This window comes from Schistocerca piceifrons, chromosome X (genome assembly GCF_021461385.2).
Source record: "Schistocerca piceifrons isolate TAMUIC-IGC-003096 chromosome X, iqSchPice1.1, whole genome shotgun sequence".
Classification (NCBI taxonomy): Eukaryota; Metazoa; Arthropoda; class Insecta; order Orthoptera; family Acrididae; genus Schistocerca; species Schistocerca piceifrons.
In genome coordinates, this window is record NC_060149.1 from 351689539 (window position 1) to 351707939 (window position 18401).

Sequence of the window (18401 nt, forward strand, 5' to 3'; positions counted from 1 at the left end):
GGTCTTCCACTTCGTTAGTACCCGCAGCACTGCTATAACTGAACGCCATCCTGCCTACTAGAAGAACAGCTCTTCCACCCACTATAGAGGTCAAAACATCGCGCACCTCTACACTGTGCTAATTAGTGTAGGGTGAGCGGTAAGGTAATCATCTTGGCACTGTATGTGCCAAGACTGCCCCTACTCAGGCTGTTCGAAATTTTGGGATGTATATTTCATTATTTACGATTTGAATTATATAAATATTATTAAAAAGGAAGAACGAAAGATTTACGTTTAATGTCCTGTCAACGACAACCTCAACGTAGCGTAGACGTGGACTGTGGAAAGAAGTTTGCTGTCACGCGACAGCATTGGTAAGGGAACGAGAGAGTGAAATTCTTTCTAATTTCGAAAAGTCATCGTTACTCGATCACACAGCAATACTGTCGCCAGGCGCCAGCCAGGAAGTGTAAACATTTCAGCATCGTTCCTGAGTCAGGAGGACAGCTACCTCTACAATCTTAAGAGAAGCTTCAAGCAACTCTAGAGAAAACGGATAGAACAGTGCAGAATGAACCGCTTTCGTCACTCCTATAACACTGCTTAAGAGATACGACGCAGCAACATCTATCAAAAGTTTGTCTAAGCAGTAAGGACTCTGTAACAAATTATTTAAGCAAATGTAGCAGAACTGAAGACCACTAACGACTCAAGAGGAACAGAATCAATTCGATCATCACGAATGACACCATAGAGGAGAACCTCTCCTCGGCGACATAAACACTCCACCCCCACTATCTTTTCGCACGCAATCAGTAGGATCGATGGCGTTTGTGTCGCTTGCGATGGATCTTCTGGTTATGGTATGATAACATCTGGTTCGTGGGATTTTTATCGTGTCGGTCTTCGCACTTTTTGCCCTACGGCACGATCAGCGATCCGTAGCCATAGCTAATGGAGTCCAGTACTGACGTCAGCACAGCTGCCAACACTGATGGGTAGTCCGAGGGTCTATAAACACGACTCCTGTCCAGGACAGAGGCTGCCCCAAACTCCAGCATTGCACAGGTATGAAGACCTGCCGCACTCACGGACCAGGTTCAGCATTCAGCAGGACCACACGGCATCCGACATGGCGGTCCATCTGTAGGGACTATGTGAGCAGTAATCTGGGAGGGATTCAGTACTCCGCAGAATGCGTGTAAATGAAAACACTCACATCATGGTCAGCGCTATCTCCAAGCCGAGCTACCGGTAGAGTGTGCCTACCTCGCGAGTGGGTGGCAAAACCGCCGCATCAGGGTATCTTCGACTTCCATTCCGAACTGATGCAGCGGTCTCGGTAGCCGTGAGTAAGCTATTGGATTCAGTGGAATCTTCTCCGGATTACGTAACGATCAACCGACGCAAAAGAAGCATGAACGTGTTTTTTTTTCAGTAATAAATGGAATAATTTTGAATACTGTTTTACTGCGTTTAATGACGCGGCACGGGATCTCAATCAGCATCCTGACGAATTAGTAGGGGTTTCCAACCCGGCGGAGGACGGCCCCAAAAATTGGTGTCAGATATGGAATCATAAATATTATTATGTTACTTAAAATCCGTCTTGATTGCAAATTTTTTATTATTCATATGACCGGTTTCGGTTCATTCAGAACCATCTTCAGATCTGATATTTCAGTTACAGGAGTAACCCGTCCAAGCCAGCAACTTTCACATGCTACGTCACAAAAAAAAAAAAAAAAAAAAAAAAAAAAAAAATATTTGCAATCAAGACGGATTTTAAGTAACATTATAAAATCACTGCTTTAATCTGCAGTTTATAACTAATCAATTATGGCTATGGTCCACATCTGTCCCTGGTAATATAAAATCCCATAAGACATTATGTCTGTTTTTGCAAAATAAATATTATTTACGATGGTCAGATTTCATATGGTCCTGCCGCAATGGTAATACCGGTTCCAGTCAGATCACCGAAGTTGAGCTGTCGGGCTGGGCTAGCACTTGGATGGGTGACCATCCGGTCTGCCGAGCGCTGTTGGCAAGAGGAGTGCCCTCAGCCTTTGTGAAGTAAACTGAGGCGCTACTTGACAGAGAAGTGGCGGTTCAGAGCCGGGAGAGCGGTGTGCTGACCACATGCCCCTCCATATCGTCATCCAGTGACACCAGTGGACGGCCGCGGTGGTCTCGCGGTTCTAGGCGCTCAGTCCGGAACCGCGCGACTGCTACGGTCGCAGGTTCGAATCCTGCCTCGGGCATGGATGTGTGTGATGTCCTTAGGTTAGTTAGGTTTAAGTAGTTCTAAGTTCTACGGGACTCATGACCACAGATGTTAAGTCCCATAGTGCTCAGAGCCATTTGAACCATTTTGTTTGACACCAGTGGGCTGAGGATGACACGGCGGCCGGTCGGTACCGTTGAGCCTTCATGGCCTGTTCGGGTGGAGTTTGGTTTTTTAGGTTTTGTATGGGTAACACGCTACAAGATTTCTCCGGCCAGTACAACATTGATAGAGTTCCCTTATTTATCATGATACCTGTAATCGTTGCAGGAAGGTGACACTTTGTTCCGGTTATATCACACTTGGTTCCATTTACTAACACTGCTGTGCTTCTCCAAAGGAGCCATTACAGAATTCAGTTTAAAGGATTTAGGCATACCATGGTAAACCTAAATATGGGCGTCTCGTTCCGCACACCTTGACTCCCGAACAAGAACCATGACGCGTGAGTGGCTGCAGCGACTTGATTGAAATGCAAAACGTGAGCAATTCCTTACAGAAAAAAAATTGTCACAGGTGGCGAGACTTGATGTTATCAATATAAACCGCTGCACTGGGTAGCCGCGCGGTCTTAGGCGTCTTGTCACGCTCCGCGCAGCTCCCCCCGTCGGAAGTTCGAGTCCTACCTCGGGCATGAGTGTGTGTGTGTCGTCCTTAGCGTAAGTTAGTTTTAGTTAGGTTAAGTAATGTGTAAGCTTAGGGACCGATGACCTCAGCAGTTTGGTCCCATAAGACCTTACCACAAATTTCCAATACGAACCTACCACAAAACGACAAAATGCAGAAGTTCGTGTGAAGGGCAAGTGATTTGACGATATACCTGACGTTCAAGCCACTGCGACGCTCATGTTGAGCAACATTCCAAAGAAGGACCTCCCTGACAGTTTCACATTGTTGTATGAACGTTCTGTGTGTTGTACTCAAGTAGGGGGAGACTATGTAGTACACCAGCAGCAGTAAAACAACCATCATAACTTTTGTCTAAGTTTTGTTAATCCAGTCACAAAACTTTTTGGACTGACGGGCGTATATGAAGCACGTTCCATATCTTCAACATACACAGAGGTCTTGGAGAAACCAATACGCCACATCTTTGTTTTCCATAGTCATGCACACTGCTCAGCCACGCATTTCTCCTCTAGCCATTCCTGCTTTGCCAATTTGCATTTACTGGAAATCTCATTTTTAGACGCCTGTATTCCGCGTTGTCCGCTTCATTTATTGTATTTTTGGTATTTTCTCCTTTCACCAATTATAATCAGTAACACCTGGTTGTAGGAGGGTCTCTCTCTGGGTCTTTCTTTTTGACTATTTGAGCTTCTGCTACTTTCATTATTTCGTCTCTAAAAGGGACCCTTATGTCTTCAATTGTATTACGCTCTCCTGCGTGAGTCAATCGTTTCCTATAACACGCCCTTTGAAATTCTCAACCTATACGGTTTCTTTCCATTTATCCAGGTCTCATTTTCTTAATGTGTTCTGCTTTAATCTGCAGTTTATAACTAATCAATTATGGCTATGGTCCACATCTGTCCCTGGTAATATAAAATTTGTTTTAGGGATCTCTCCCTTAACATTACATAATCTGCCTCAAACTTTCTGAATTCCCCCAATCTCGTTACGCATACAACCTTCTTTCATCATTCGTAAACAAAGTGTTCGCGGTGACTAAACTGTGCTCTGTGCAAAATCCTACCAGGAGCTTCCCCTTTCATTCCTTTCCCTCCAGTCATTCGGGTGGACGACGGTTCAAACCCGCTTCTGGCCATCCTGATTTAGGTTTTCCGTTATTTCCCTAAAATCGCTTCAAGCAATCCTTTGAAAGGGACTGAAAGGGCATAGCCGACTTCCTTCCTCTTCCTTCCCTCAACCGATGGGACCGATGGCCTCGCTGTTTGCTCCCCTATCCCAAATCAACCCAATTCAACCCAACCCCTCCGTTCATGTTGATTGGATGAAATTTAGCGCAGTGACTTCTTGTTTCAAGCACTGCGGTGACACGCTCGACTTGTATTAGGGAAGAGGCTAATTCAAATCCGGTCATACTGGTTCAGGTTTTCCGTGATTTCTTTGAATTGCTTACGGCGAATGCAGAAATGATTTCTCTGAAATGACGTAGGTGATTTCCTTCAACCCTTACAGCCTCTACTCCGTCTCTGTTGATGTCGTCGTCCACGGGGAATTAAACACTAATTTTCCTTCCTTCCCTCAGCTTATTGCTATGCTGATATACAGCGATGGAAAACAAGATGAAGACCTAAAAGTGTTGGAAAGACTAATGGCTGAGTGAGAAGTATTGGAAACTCCGGAAATAATGTTCCTTTAAAAATAGGAACAATCCAGCCTTATTCTAAGCCATTGCAATGGTTGCCTGTAGTCCAGCAAGACTTCTTTGCTCCATGAACCGCAACATCTGCAACACCTCCCCGTGGCCGGAGGTCTTTCTGAATACCCGGAAGGAGCTTAAATGCCTTTCTCGTACATTTTTCTTCGAAGATCCATTTTCACTGTCTCTTGTTGGCTAAAATATTTCCAATTATTGGTTACACTTGGTATAAAATCCAAATTTAAAAACCTTTTGGAAATCGAATGAGATTAACGTGCACTTCTCTTATTATAAATGAATTGTTAAAAAACAACGAAATGCGAATAAAATGACTAAGCCAAGGGAAGTTTATAGTAATTAACGCTCGCTGTGATTTAAAGATGTGTAGCCAACGCAGGCAATGACGATACAGACTTTTAGGTCATCAGAGAATTGTCGAAGCCGGCCGGAGTGGCCGAGCGGCTCTAGGCGCTTCAGTCTGGAACCGCGTTACCGCTACGGTCGCAGGTTCGAATCCTGCCTCAGGAATGAATGTGTGTGGTGTCCTTAGGTTAGTTAGGTTTAAGTAGTTCTAAGTTCTAGGGGACTGTTGACCTCAGATGTTACTTCCAATAGTGCTCAGAGCCATTTGAACCATTTTTGAATTATCAAAAACTAACGTATACGGGTATTACTAGATGCATTTCAATGTATTTGCATTGAGAAAGATTTTCTCATTTAAAAGTAATGCCTTTAACGGTGAATACAGAGCAATTATTAAGTCCATGAAACACTTCAAAAAATCAGTACAGATAAGGAAGGAAACGTAACAAATGATACAGTACGTGAAAGACAAACTCTCAGATTTTTTCAATGTTTATAAATGTTCTATGTGTCCAGCCTTCGTCACAAGGCACACATCTAACCGGTAGTCCAGTTCTGCCCGCACCCGACACTGTATGTCAGGAGAGACGATAAGAACGGGTGCTGCGATGAGGTGCCGCAAGTTTTTGAGATTTTGTGGTAGAGATGGAACATACGAGTAAATGCTACCGTTGGTATCGACCTGCAACGTATCATTCAGGTAAACTCACACACAACTGTGAACATGTGGAGAGACGCCACCTCGTTGAAAGATGAAATCCCTGCTATCAGTTTCAAACTGTGGCATGAGCCTCAATTGCAGCATGTGACAAAAATGGCTCTGAGCACTATGGGACTTAACTTCTGAGGTCATCAGTACCCTAGAACTTAGCACTACTTAAACCTAACTAACCTAAGGACAACACACACATCCATGCCCGAGGCAGGATTCGAACCTGCGACCGTAGCGGTCGCGCGGTTCCAAACTGTAGCGCCTAGAACCGCTCGGCCACCCTGGCCGCTCTGCATGTAACATAGGTGATACCATTGACAATTCTCTAACCGAAGAAGAGGGGTCCATACACTTGTGCCACATCACTATGCTGTTCTAAGCTGGTAGTGTCTTGCGAAACTTGCCACGGAAAGTTTTTACACACTCACAACCGATTATCAGCGGGCAAATTCTGGCACAGAAAATGCTTTCTCTGCCCGGTCCGCCGCCGTTTTCGACAACTACGGTCGTTGACACCCCTGTTGGTGGTTTTCCAAACTAACTTTGCGGCACCAGAGTAAAAAATTAAAAAAAAGCTTTGAGAGTTTGTCTCTGACGTACTACACTATTTATTACGTTATGTTGACCCATTCATCTATACCGATTTTTAAAACTGGTTCGTGGACCCTGTAATCACCCGGTATAGTACACTCCTGGAAATGGAAAAAAGAACACATTGACACCGGTGTGTCAGACCCACCATACTTGCTCCGGACACTGCGAGAGGGCTGTACAAGCAATGATCACACGCACGGTACAGCGGACACACCAGAAACCGCGGTGTTGGCCGTCGAATGGCGGTAGCTGCGCAGCATTTGTGCACCGCCGCCGTCAGTGTCAGCCAGTTTGCCGTGGCATACAGAGCTCCATCGCAGTCTTTAACACTGGTAGCATGCCGCGACAGCGTGGACGTGAACCGTATGTGCAGTTGACGGACTTTGAGCGAGGGCGTATAGTGGGCATGCGGGAGGCCGGGTGGACGTACCGCCGAATTGCTCAACACGTGGGGCGTGAGGTCTCCACAGTACATCGATGTTGTCGCCAGTGGTCGGCGGAAGGTGCACGTGCCCGTCGACCTGGGACCGGACCGCAGCGACGCACGGATGCACGCCAAGACCGTAGGATCCTACGAAGTGCCGTAGGGGACCGCACCGCCACTTCCCAGCAAATTAGGGACACTGTTGCTCCTGGGGTATCGGCGAGGACCATTCGCAACCGTCTCCATGAAGCTGGGCTACGGTCCCGCACACCGTTAGGCCGTCTTCCGCTCACGCCCCAACATCGTGCAGCCCGCCTCCAGTGGTGTCGCGACAGGCGTGAATGGAGGGACGAATGGAGACGTGTCGTCTTCAGCGATGAGAGTCGCTTCTGCCTTGGTGCCAATGATGGTCGTATGCGTGTTTGGCCGAGGCACACAGGGCCAACACCCGGCATCATGGTGTGGGGAGCGATCTCTTACACTGGCCGTACACCACTGGTGATCGTCGAGGGGACACTGAATAGTGCACGGTACATCCAAACCGTCATCGAACCCATCGTTCTACCATTCCTAGACCGGCAAGGGAACTTGCTGTTCCAACAGGACAATGCACGTCCGCATGTATCCCGTGCCACCCAACGTGCTCTAGAAGGTGTAAGTCAACTACCCTGGACAGCAAGATCTCCGGATCTGTCCCCCATTGAGCATGTTTGAGACTGGATGAAGCGTCGTCTCACGCGGTCTGCACGTTCAGCACGGACCCTGGTCCAACTGAGGCGCCAGGTGGAAATGGCATGGCAAGCCGTTCCACAGGACTACATCCAGCATCTCTACGATCGTCTCCATGGGAGAATAGCAGCCTGCATTGCTGCGAAAGGTGGATATACACTTTACTAGTGCCGACATTGTGCATGCTCTGTTGCCTGTGTCTATGTGCCTGTGGTTCTGTCAGTGTGATCATGTGATGTATCTGACCCCAGGAATGTGTCAATAAAGTTTCCCCTTCCTGGGACAATGAATTCACGGTGTTCTTATTTCAATTTCCAGGAGTGTAATATATTCGCTTTCTTTCTCTGAATGTGGTGTAAATATTCAATACGTTGTCTCTTGAAATGACAGACACCTCGGCTGCTTGGTTACGGGAGCATCCACGGTGCGAGCACCAACTATTTTCCCAAGTTCGAATTCACTTAGTTCCGACCTAATACACACACATCTATACGCAACACTGTTCCGACCACGCTTGACATTTGCAACGTATTGGAAATATTGCACATCTACCAATCGCGTCAAATACAACAGTGCAACCTACAGGCTTGCCTAGTACCTGTATTTATGCACAAGTGTAGATTTCACGCGGTGTTTCTATATTTTTCTCCAATCCCTGAAGCTGTTTTATTTTTCTGAAAATTTTAATCCTATGTACTGATTGATAAAATGAAATAATTGTCCCAGGAAGGGGAAACTTTATTGACACATTCCTGGGGTCAGATACATCACATGATCACACTGACAGAACCACAGGCACATAGACACAGGCAACAGAGCATGCACAATGTCGGCACTAGTACAATGTATATCCACCTTTCGCAGCAATGCAGGCTGCTATTCTCCCATGGAGACGATCGTAGAGATGCTGGATGTAGTCCTGTGGAACGGCTTGCCATGCCATTTCCACCTGGCGCCTCAGTTGGACCAGCGTTCGTGCTGGACGTGCAGACCGCGTGAGACGACGCTTCATCCAGTCCCAAACATGCTCAATGGGGGACAGATCCGGAGATCTTGCTGCCCAGGGTAGTTGACTTACACCTTCTAGAGCACGTTGGGTGGCACGGGATACATGCGGACGTGCATTGTCCTGTTGGAACAGCAAGTTCCCTTGCCGGTCTAGGAATGGTAGAACGATGGGTTCGATGACGGTTTGGATGTACCGTGCACTATTCAGTGTCCCCTCGACGATCACCAGTGGTGTACGGCCAGTGTAGGAGATCGCTCCCCACACCATGATGCCGGGTGTTGGCCCTGTGTGCCTCGGTCGTATGCAGTCCTGATTGTGGCGCTCACCTGCACGGCGCCAAACACGCATACGACCATCATTGGCACCAAGGCAGAAGCGACTCTCATCGCTGAAGACGACACGTCTCCATTCGTCCCTCCATTCACGCCTGTCGCGACACCACTGGAGGCGGGCTGCACGATGTTGGGGCGTGAGCGGAAGACGGCCTAACGGTGTGCGGGACCGTAGCCCAGCTTCATGGAGACGGTTGCGAATGGTCCTCGCCGATACCCCAGGAGCAACAGTGTCCCTAATTTGCTGGGAAGTGGCGGTGCGGTCCCCTACGGCACTTCGTAGGATCCTACGGTCTTGGCGTGCATCCGTGCGTCGCTGCGGTCCGGTCCCAGGTCGACGGGCACGTGCACCTTCCGCCGACCACTGGCGACAACATCGATGTACTGTGGAGACCTCACGCCCCACGTGTTGAGCAATTCGGCGGTACGTCCACCCGGCCTCCCGCATGCCCACTATACGCCCTCGCTCAAAGTCCGTCAACTGCACATACGGTTCACGTCCACGCTGTCGCGGCATGCTACCAGTGTTAAAGACTGCGATGGAGCTCCGTATGCCACGGCAAACTGGCTGACACTGACCGTGGCGGTGCACAAATGCTGCGCAGCTAGCGCCATTCGACGGCCAACACCGCTGTTCCTGGTGTGTCCGCTGTGCCGTGCGTGTGATAATAACTTGTACAGCCCTCTCGCAGTGTCCGGAGCAAGTATGGTGGGTCTGACACACCGGTGTCAATGTGTTCTTTTTTCCATTTCCAGGAGTGTATTTTTAAGGTCGGGCAACCGCAGCGAAAATTTCACATGGTGAATATCTTCCGCACTGGTTGTTAAAATATTTTTCTTAAAAGGTCACCACAGGTTTCGCATCAATAGAGATACATCTTATTGATGGCAAAGAAGTATTAACATTATAATAAAGTTATTTTCACAACTAGTGCGCAAGATTTTATTCACGTTATCCGCTAAGTCACAATGCGGACGAAAGTGTGGGTTGAGTGATTGTGACAGACGGTCATTGAAGAGGACTGTAATGAAAAATAAGAGGACGTCAACTGCAAAGGTCACTGCAGAACTGAATGTCAGCACCAAAATAACGTGATAGAACGTCCAGAAACAGCGAATTGAAGGGCGAGCTGAAATTCCAAACCCACTCATGAGGAATGCAAATGTCCGTAACAGGAAAACAGGGCGCCGAAGCCATAAAACCTGGACTATGGAGCAATGGAAGAAATTAATTTGGTCGGACGGGTCTTGTTTCACACTGTTTCCGGCATCTGGCGTCCAAGAGCAAAACATGGAGGGCGTTCGATCATGATTTTGGCAGCCACATCGTGCTATTCCATGTTCCTGTGCTAGGTTGTATTACTGCCAAGGATTATGTGACCTTTATGGCTCATCAGATCCACCTCATGGTACAATGTTCGTTGCCTAATTGTGATGAAATGAAATGATCGTATGGCATTGTTGGCCGTGAGGCCCCATTCGGGGGAGTTCGGTCGCCGTATTGCAAGTCCTTTTTAGGTGAAGCCACATCGGCGACTTGCGCGTCAATGATGATGAAAATGATGATGGACACACAACACCCAGTCCCCTGCCGGGAATCGAACCCGGGCCCCCTGTGAGGTAGGCGGTAACGCTACCGCTACACTACCGAGGAGAACGCCTAATGGTGATACTGTGTTCGAAGACTCTAGCGCCCCTGTTCAGGCAGCTCGTAGCATCGTCCAGGGCTGGTTTTGTGAACACAAGGATGGATTGTCTCTCCCCTGGCCACCACACTCACCACATGTCAATATTATTCAACATTTGTGGTGTACTTTGGATAGAAGGGTACATGACCGCTCTCCACATCCATCATCGTTACCTAATCTTGCCACTATTCCGCAACAAGAACGATGTAAGATTCCCTTGAAAACCATACAGGACCTTCATTTATCCGTTCTGAGACGACTGGAAGCTGTTTGGAATGCCAACGGGTTTTCTGCACCGTGTTAAGTATTGTGAAATCTTCTGTTTTTGGTGTTTTCTTATTTTTCTCCGGCCTCTGTATAAGGCACTTTACACTGTCAGTTGTTATTTACCGTAGTGGCTTGACCAAAACATTTTTCAGAACCGCCAGTTGCTCTCAATACAGCAATCGATTCGAAATTGTGCCTAACACTAAAAAAATAAACCGAACATCGCGAAAGTTTCTAAATAACATTCTGTTTGACCGTATGTTAAATGTTGCCTGGGCGTACGCGCGTGCATGTGTGTGTGTTGCTTGTGTTTGTGTGTGTGTGTGTGTGTGTGTGTGTGTGTGTGTGTGTCTGTCTGTCTGTGTGTGTGTGTGTCCCTACGTGTGCCCTTGGAAGTGTGCGCTTCAAAGTTGCACGAGGTTTTCATCTCCCACTGAGTGCACTGAAGTGCTGTGTCAAGCACTTCGTACTGGCACAGCGGTGGCCCCCTATGTTTATGCAACAAGCGTCACGCGAGACCAACGACGATAGAGAGCCCACTACAGCACGCAGACCGCAAGAATAATGCATTTGTCGTAACAAGTGAAAACTTTTGCCAGACATTGTCTCGAGTCCAGACCTCCTACTCAGCGCGAAAATTGTTAAAACACGTTAAAACGCCACTCAAGGGCTACTCATTTCTGGTATAGTCTAATATCATAGCTAAAAGAAACGAGTGTGAATGTTATCGAAATACTATACCAGTTCAATAAGTCATGCTTGTAGAATGCTGACATGAATTATGTACAGAAGAATGGAAAAATTGGTGGAAGCTGACCTCGGGCAGGATCACTTTGTATTCCAGAGAATAATGTGAAGACGCGAGGCAATACCGACCTAACAACTTAGAAGATAGGCTAAAGAGAGGGAAACGCACGTTTGTAGCATTTGTAGATTTAGAGAAAGCGTTAGATGACGTATATTGGAATACAGTCTTTAAAATTGTGAACATAACTGTGGTAAAATATGGGTAGCGAAACGTTATTCGCAGATTATTCGGAAAAGTCGAGGAACTTGAAAGGGAAGCAGTAGTTGAGAAGGCAATAAGACAAGGTTGTAGCTTATGTTATTCGTTCTGTATATTGAGCAACTTGTGAAGAAAGCGATGGACAAGTTTGAAAAGCGGATTAAAGTTCACGGAGAAGAAATAAAAGCTCTGAGATTTTGCTATTTGCTATTTGAGCAGAAAGTAACTGATGATGGTGGAAGCAGAGATGATATAAAATGCAAATTGTCAAGTAAAGCATTTCTCAGAAAGAGAAATTTGTAAACATGAAATATAAACTTAAGTGTCAGGAAGTCTTTTTTGAAGGTGTTTGTCTGGCGTGTAGCCCTGTATGAAAGGGAAACGTGGACGATAAACAGTTCAGACAAGGAGAGAACAGAAGCTTTTGAAATATGGTGCTACAGAAGAATTCTGAAGATTAGAGTGGTAGAACGCGTAACTGATTAGGAGCTACTGAACGAAAATGGGGACATACAACTTGAATAAAAGAAGGAATCGGTTGATAGGGTACACTCTGAGGCATCAAGGAATCATCAGTTTAGTATGGGAGGGAAGTGTGAGAGGTAAAAATTGTAGAAGAAAACCAAAAGAAAAATACAGCCTAGGGTTTTCGGAGTGAAGACAACAACAACAACAACAACAACAATAGCTTACAGAATTAAACAGAGAAGGACGTCTCATTATAGATGCTTTGCAGACTACATAGCGTTTACTCACTAAGCACTCTGGGTATTATAGAATCCGTCAAATCAAGTCACCGATAGTGCAGAAACGTGCAGTAAAGATTTGGTGTAAATTTACTCAGCGGCAGCCCGTCAACCGCAAGAAAATAATTCATGCCAACACAAGTACTTCACTAGGAACACCATCGTGACGTCGATGGGAACCTGTAGTAACGACCGCTTTACAGTGATCAACGTGGTGATTTTTCTAAGTTAGTTTCAGGGATAGTGTGCGGATCTAGTGATGTGCACCCCAGACTTGACTACGGACAGACTAAAGACTAATTGATCGGCGAGCGTAGGAGACTTTTTTACGAGCTGCTTAACTCCTAGGTAAATTGAGAAACGAAATGTCATTCCTTTGTTCTGTACATAGTGTGGCAGAACTTGTAACGGTACCACCGACCACCTTAAATGACAATCGATGCTAATGTTATACCTCTGCGAGGAATTTTTTGAGACAGCTGACCGTGAGATAACCTAATGAAAACAGAGAAATCAAACTGGGATTCGTTCCCGAAGCACTCCAGCTGAGTATAAACAATAGTATACGACGGATCAGGAACAGACGTTTTCCCAGCACAAAAAAAAGTTGTAACATTACATATTAAAACAGGTCGCCAGCCTAATTCTGCAATCTTGTGTCATGCAAAATGATAAAGCAGAAGGCACTGCTAAGATTAACCTAACCTTCCTTGACACATCCACTAAAATCTTCCCTTATATCTGTTCACACTACAACACAGTAACCTAACCTTGCAGATAAATGTGCTACTAACTAGTAAGTCAGATAAGCAAATGGCCAATGAGATGGGAAACGGCAAAATATACATCTCAGCAACACATACCTTAAATAAACTAGGTGCGACAGTGTATAAAACCGAATACCAACACACATGAAACTAGTAGCAATAATGAACAGGGAAGAGCTTGAAATGATTCTGAATTTAAATCAGGGGTTCTACTAATGATCATAATCTATAACTTCATTGCCTAATGCAGGGTCTCTATGCCTGAGCATTAACCAACTTGCATTAGAAAAGATAACACAATAAATAGTTCTTCTTAACTCGGTTTGAAGCACCTAGACAGAACGCAAATCTAACTACATGGTCTCTGAAGGAGCCTTTGCATTGCTTCATTAAATAACTAGGCTGGTACATGAGAACCCTTAAACTTTCATTGTTTTAAGAAGCATGCTCATTAACAAAACTACACCATTATGTATAAGAAAAGATAAGTATTCATATCATTCATTATTAGTAAAGTAAAGCACAAAAATTATAACTCTTTCAATAACAAATGTTCTTTCATAAGCAATCTTTTGACCTACTCCAAATTACAATTAGCTTTTCAAATAACAACACAACGCTAAATTCAAGTTCAGCCACATTCTTATAATAAACTAGGACACTCGGAATTAAATTCACTAGGATAGGAATCCTGCCCAGGCTTGTGATTTGGGATGATCACGGGTGTAAGATAGAGTTTTTAGTAACACCACGGTTATTATTAAAATCAAGCTAATTTCACACGTACCTGGTCCATTTACAGAGTACCAAATACAAAACAATTTAGTGAAAGGCTGGTGGGGCTTGTGATGTAATTTTCAGTGACTGTTAACCTGGTGGCGATGCAATCATGGCAGTACTATTGGCCTCGCCCTATCACTGATCTTCTTGGAGTCGAAATAATATTTTTATATGGCCAAAACCCACGCCATGATAATGGTATCACCAAACTCAGTATCCGAGGGCCATAAATACTGCCTTTAAGTTCTTCTGGCCTTAAAACTCCAGGAATACGAGCCACTATGATATGCTGCTGCTAGCGAGGTGTTAACCACAGCACTACTCCGCCCAGACTCCTTACTCGCCACTTGCGCACCAACCACACCTTTTCCACTCCGCCAGGTTACTTCCGTAGCTGCGGGGCTTCCATACATCTTTTACATTCAACCCTACGTTCTCTAATTATGGACCAAGTCATTTATAGTACTTTACATAACAATGTCAGAGACAGCAAAGGACTTGGAAGAGCAGTTGAACGGAATGGATGGTGTCTTGAAGGGAGGATATAAGATGAACATCAACAAAAGCAAAATGAGGATAATGGAATGTAGTCGAATTAAATCGGGTGATGTTGAGGGTATTAGATTAGGAAATGAGACACTTAAAGTAGTAAAGGAGTTTTGCTATTTGGGGTGCAAAATAACTGATGATGGTCGAAGTAGAGAGGATATAAAATGTAGACTGGCAATGGCATGGAAAGCGTTTCTGAAGAAGAGAAATTTGTTAACATCGAGTATAGATTTAAGTGTCAGGAAGTCATTTCTGAAAGTATTTGTATGGAGTGTAGCCATGTATGGAAGTGAAACATAGACGGTAAATAGTTTGGACAAGAAGAGAATAGAAGCTTTCGAAATGTGGTGCTACAGAAGAATGCTGAAGATTAGATGGGTAGATCACATAACTAATGAGGAGGTACTGAATAGGATTGGGAAGAAGAGGAGTTTGTGGCACAACTTGACCAGAAGAAGGGATCGGTTGGTAGGGTTCTGAGGCATCAAGGGATCACCAATTTAGTATTGGAGGGCAGCGTGGAGGGTAAAAATCGTAGGGGGAGACCAAGAGATGAATACACTAAGCAGATTCAGAAGGATGTAGGTTGCAGCAGGTACTGGGAGATGAAGAAGCTTGCACAGGATAGAGTAGCATGGAGAGCTGCATCAAACCAGTCTCAGGACTGAAGACCACAACAACAACAACATAACAATCATTTCATTAGTTATTTAAATCTACAAGCATAATTTAAACAACATCGTTAAAAATTTCTCATGACTAAAACATGTACACATGGTCAAAGAATTTTCGTGACAGATACAACATTATACATAAGCGACACTACAAATTGACACAGAAATATCGATACAGATACAAAATAGGTCAAAAATAGGTGTTACAAACTCTACAAACAATAGTAATCCTAAGGAACAATTTTCTACTAACCAGAGTATATTAGGCGACAATGATTACCTGAATCAAAATACTAATGATATAACACCAAGTTCATCTTGGTTCGAATTTCTGTTTTAAAGAAAATAAGTCAAACCATTTAGATAGTTTAATTTTTCGTAGTTATTCTTCCCGCCTAAAAAATAATAAAAAATCATAGTCTGAATTTATCGTTGTTTCGGATATCTGGTACGACTCAAACTTAGCAGTTCTAGCAGTTTGCATTATTAACTTTTATCTTAGCCACAAGGTCTTGACGCTGTTGGAGAAATATTGAAAATTTTATATTTCTGTCCAGCAATAATGAGCCCACAATTCTAGTTTAGTGTGTTCACTAGCAACCTGCCCCAGTTTCGCACGCGTAGCACTACGTATCTCCTCTCGGACGACTTTTAGAAGTAACCGGTACGCGTGGGACAGACGCTCTACCTAATACGTTCCAAAACACCGCTCAAAAAAAAAAAAAAAAAAAAAAAAAAAAAAAAAAAAAAAACCAGGATTTTTCCGAGGCACATACCTCCTGTTCTGTCTGTGATAGAAAGGTAAAGTCAATTGTTTCAGATAGCCCTTGGGCTAAGCAACGTTTGTATACCCGTCAGAAGGATCGTCTTACTGTAACTATCCTACAGAACAGGTTAAAAGTTTGAACATTACATATTTTCTTCATCTTAGGCAAAAGGAAGCAATCGGCTAGTTCTTTTTGCATTATTTGTGGACTATGTTGCGTCTTATGGGGCTTATGGAGGTACCATTTAGTTCGTGGCCGTTTCCTGAGAAAACCCGAAAAACGTGGTTTTTGGGTACCAAAACAGAGCCGCGGATTCCAAGGCGGCTCTGAACAGAAAATGACTGATTTTCTTGATACCTTTTCTGTTTCCGAGATACAGATGCCCAAAATTAACCTACTTGTACACTCTGACTGAAAAGCGGGGTACCAGCTGCTCATTCTACCTCCCTCAGCAGCATTAAAAATGTTCCCAAAAAGCTTGTCATGTGAACGTACTGGGTTTCTTACGCTGAGAGAGAGGGAGACAGTGGCAGCGGGAAAGAGACGGAGAAGTAATAAATACTGGAAGATAGTGAACAGTGGTTGCGTTATAAAAAGAGCGAAGGAAACAATGGCAGTGTGATAGGAAGAGAAGGACACAGTGGCAGTGGAATATAGTTGACAGTGACAGAACAGTACTAGGAAAAGAGGAATGAAGAGTAGAAGAATGTGCAAGTGGGTGAGAGTCAGTGATGATGAGAGACAGAGTCTATGAAAATTAGCAAGAGGAAGAGAGATATTGCACAGTGAAAAAAGACAACAGCAGTGGGATGGAATAAATGAGACAGTAGTAAGAGAGAGCAAGGGGGAGACAGTGACCGTGAGAGGAGACTGTATTAGTAACACAGAACGAAGGATACTGTGGCTTTGGAACAGGGAGACAGCGAGAGTTAGAGAGACACACAGACATAATGGCAATGAGTTGGACTCACTGTGAGAGTGAGAAAAGGGCAAGTGGGAGTGGATAGGAATGAGCGACTGACTAACAGCGATGGACTAGTAGTTGTGAGTCTTATAGTGAACAGGGGCATAATCACCTTTTTTGTGCTCCGATAGGAGCATTTTGCCGCTGGTATAGTACTTACATAAACATTCCTCGATAATCATTCATTCTATTAATGAAAACAGTATCACAATCCTTACAGAAGTTCGTGAGATTGTCCTTCAGATACGGACAGTGAAACACGGTAAGGCACTTCAACTTATAATATGTACATATGTATAGACATATAGATCTGTATCAGCGCCTCTTGCTTTATCCTTATTCACTAAAACGAACAACAATATTAAAAACATTAACACCACACATCCGTCACGAAACGTCCTTCATAATTTGTCATTAACGGAGGAATAGAGTTTAATGTTCTGGCGATGGCGTGAGTATTAGGGCCGGAGGTACTGACTTGTGTAAGGCTACGGAAATAATTTGACGTTCTTCGTTAAGATGTGCCAAGCTACAAATTAACTGACATGATTTCTGGAAATACGGTATAGCGACCGTTTACCGATTTAGGAGGCGCAGTTGTATGACACTGGACTAGCGTTCGGGAGAACGGTGATTCAGATCTCTGTCCGGCCAATCAGATTTAGGTTTTCGCTAAATCTTTTAAGGTAAAGGCAGCTATGGTTCCTTTGTAAAGCACACCGATTTCCTGCCCAACTTTCACAAATACCAGCTTGTGGTATGTCTCTAACGACCTTATCTCTCACAAAATCAAAAGAAATTCTGGTCATATGTGAAGACTATTAGTGGTACCAAATTTACTGTGCAGACAGTCATAGACGAGACAGGGGCTCAAAATGAGCCTAGCAATGAAAAATCGGAAATGCTGAAGTCTTTTTTCAAAGTTACCTCTAAAAATGGAAATCTAGAAATATTGCTCCAATTTAAGTCTCGCACCACTGCAAAGATGAATAATATAGATTTTGCTGTTCAAAACAGCTGAAATCGCTAAAACTGAAGAATGCTTTAGAGCTCGATGGAATCCCTATCAGATTCTCTGCCGAACTTTTGCCTGAGTTAGCTCCTCTTTCAACCATCTACATCTATACCACACAACTCACCTTCAGTGTGACACAGAGGGAACTTGTGCACCACTGTCACTTTCCTCTTCCCTGTTCCAGTCGTGAACGGTTCGCGGGAAGAGTGATTGATGATAATCCTCCGTGTGAACTCGAATGTCTCCAATATTACCCTCACAGTCTTTTCGCGAGATTATGCAAGAGAAAGCAATATACTGGTTGACTCTTCTAGATAAGTATTCTCTAGGAACTTAAACAGTAAACCAACTGTGACGAAAAACGCCTCTCTTGCAGTTTCTGCCACTGGCACTTGTTGAGCACATCCGTGAAGCTTCCTC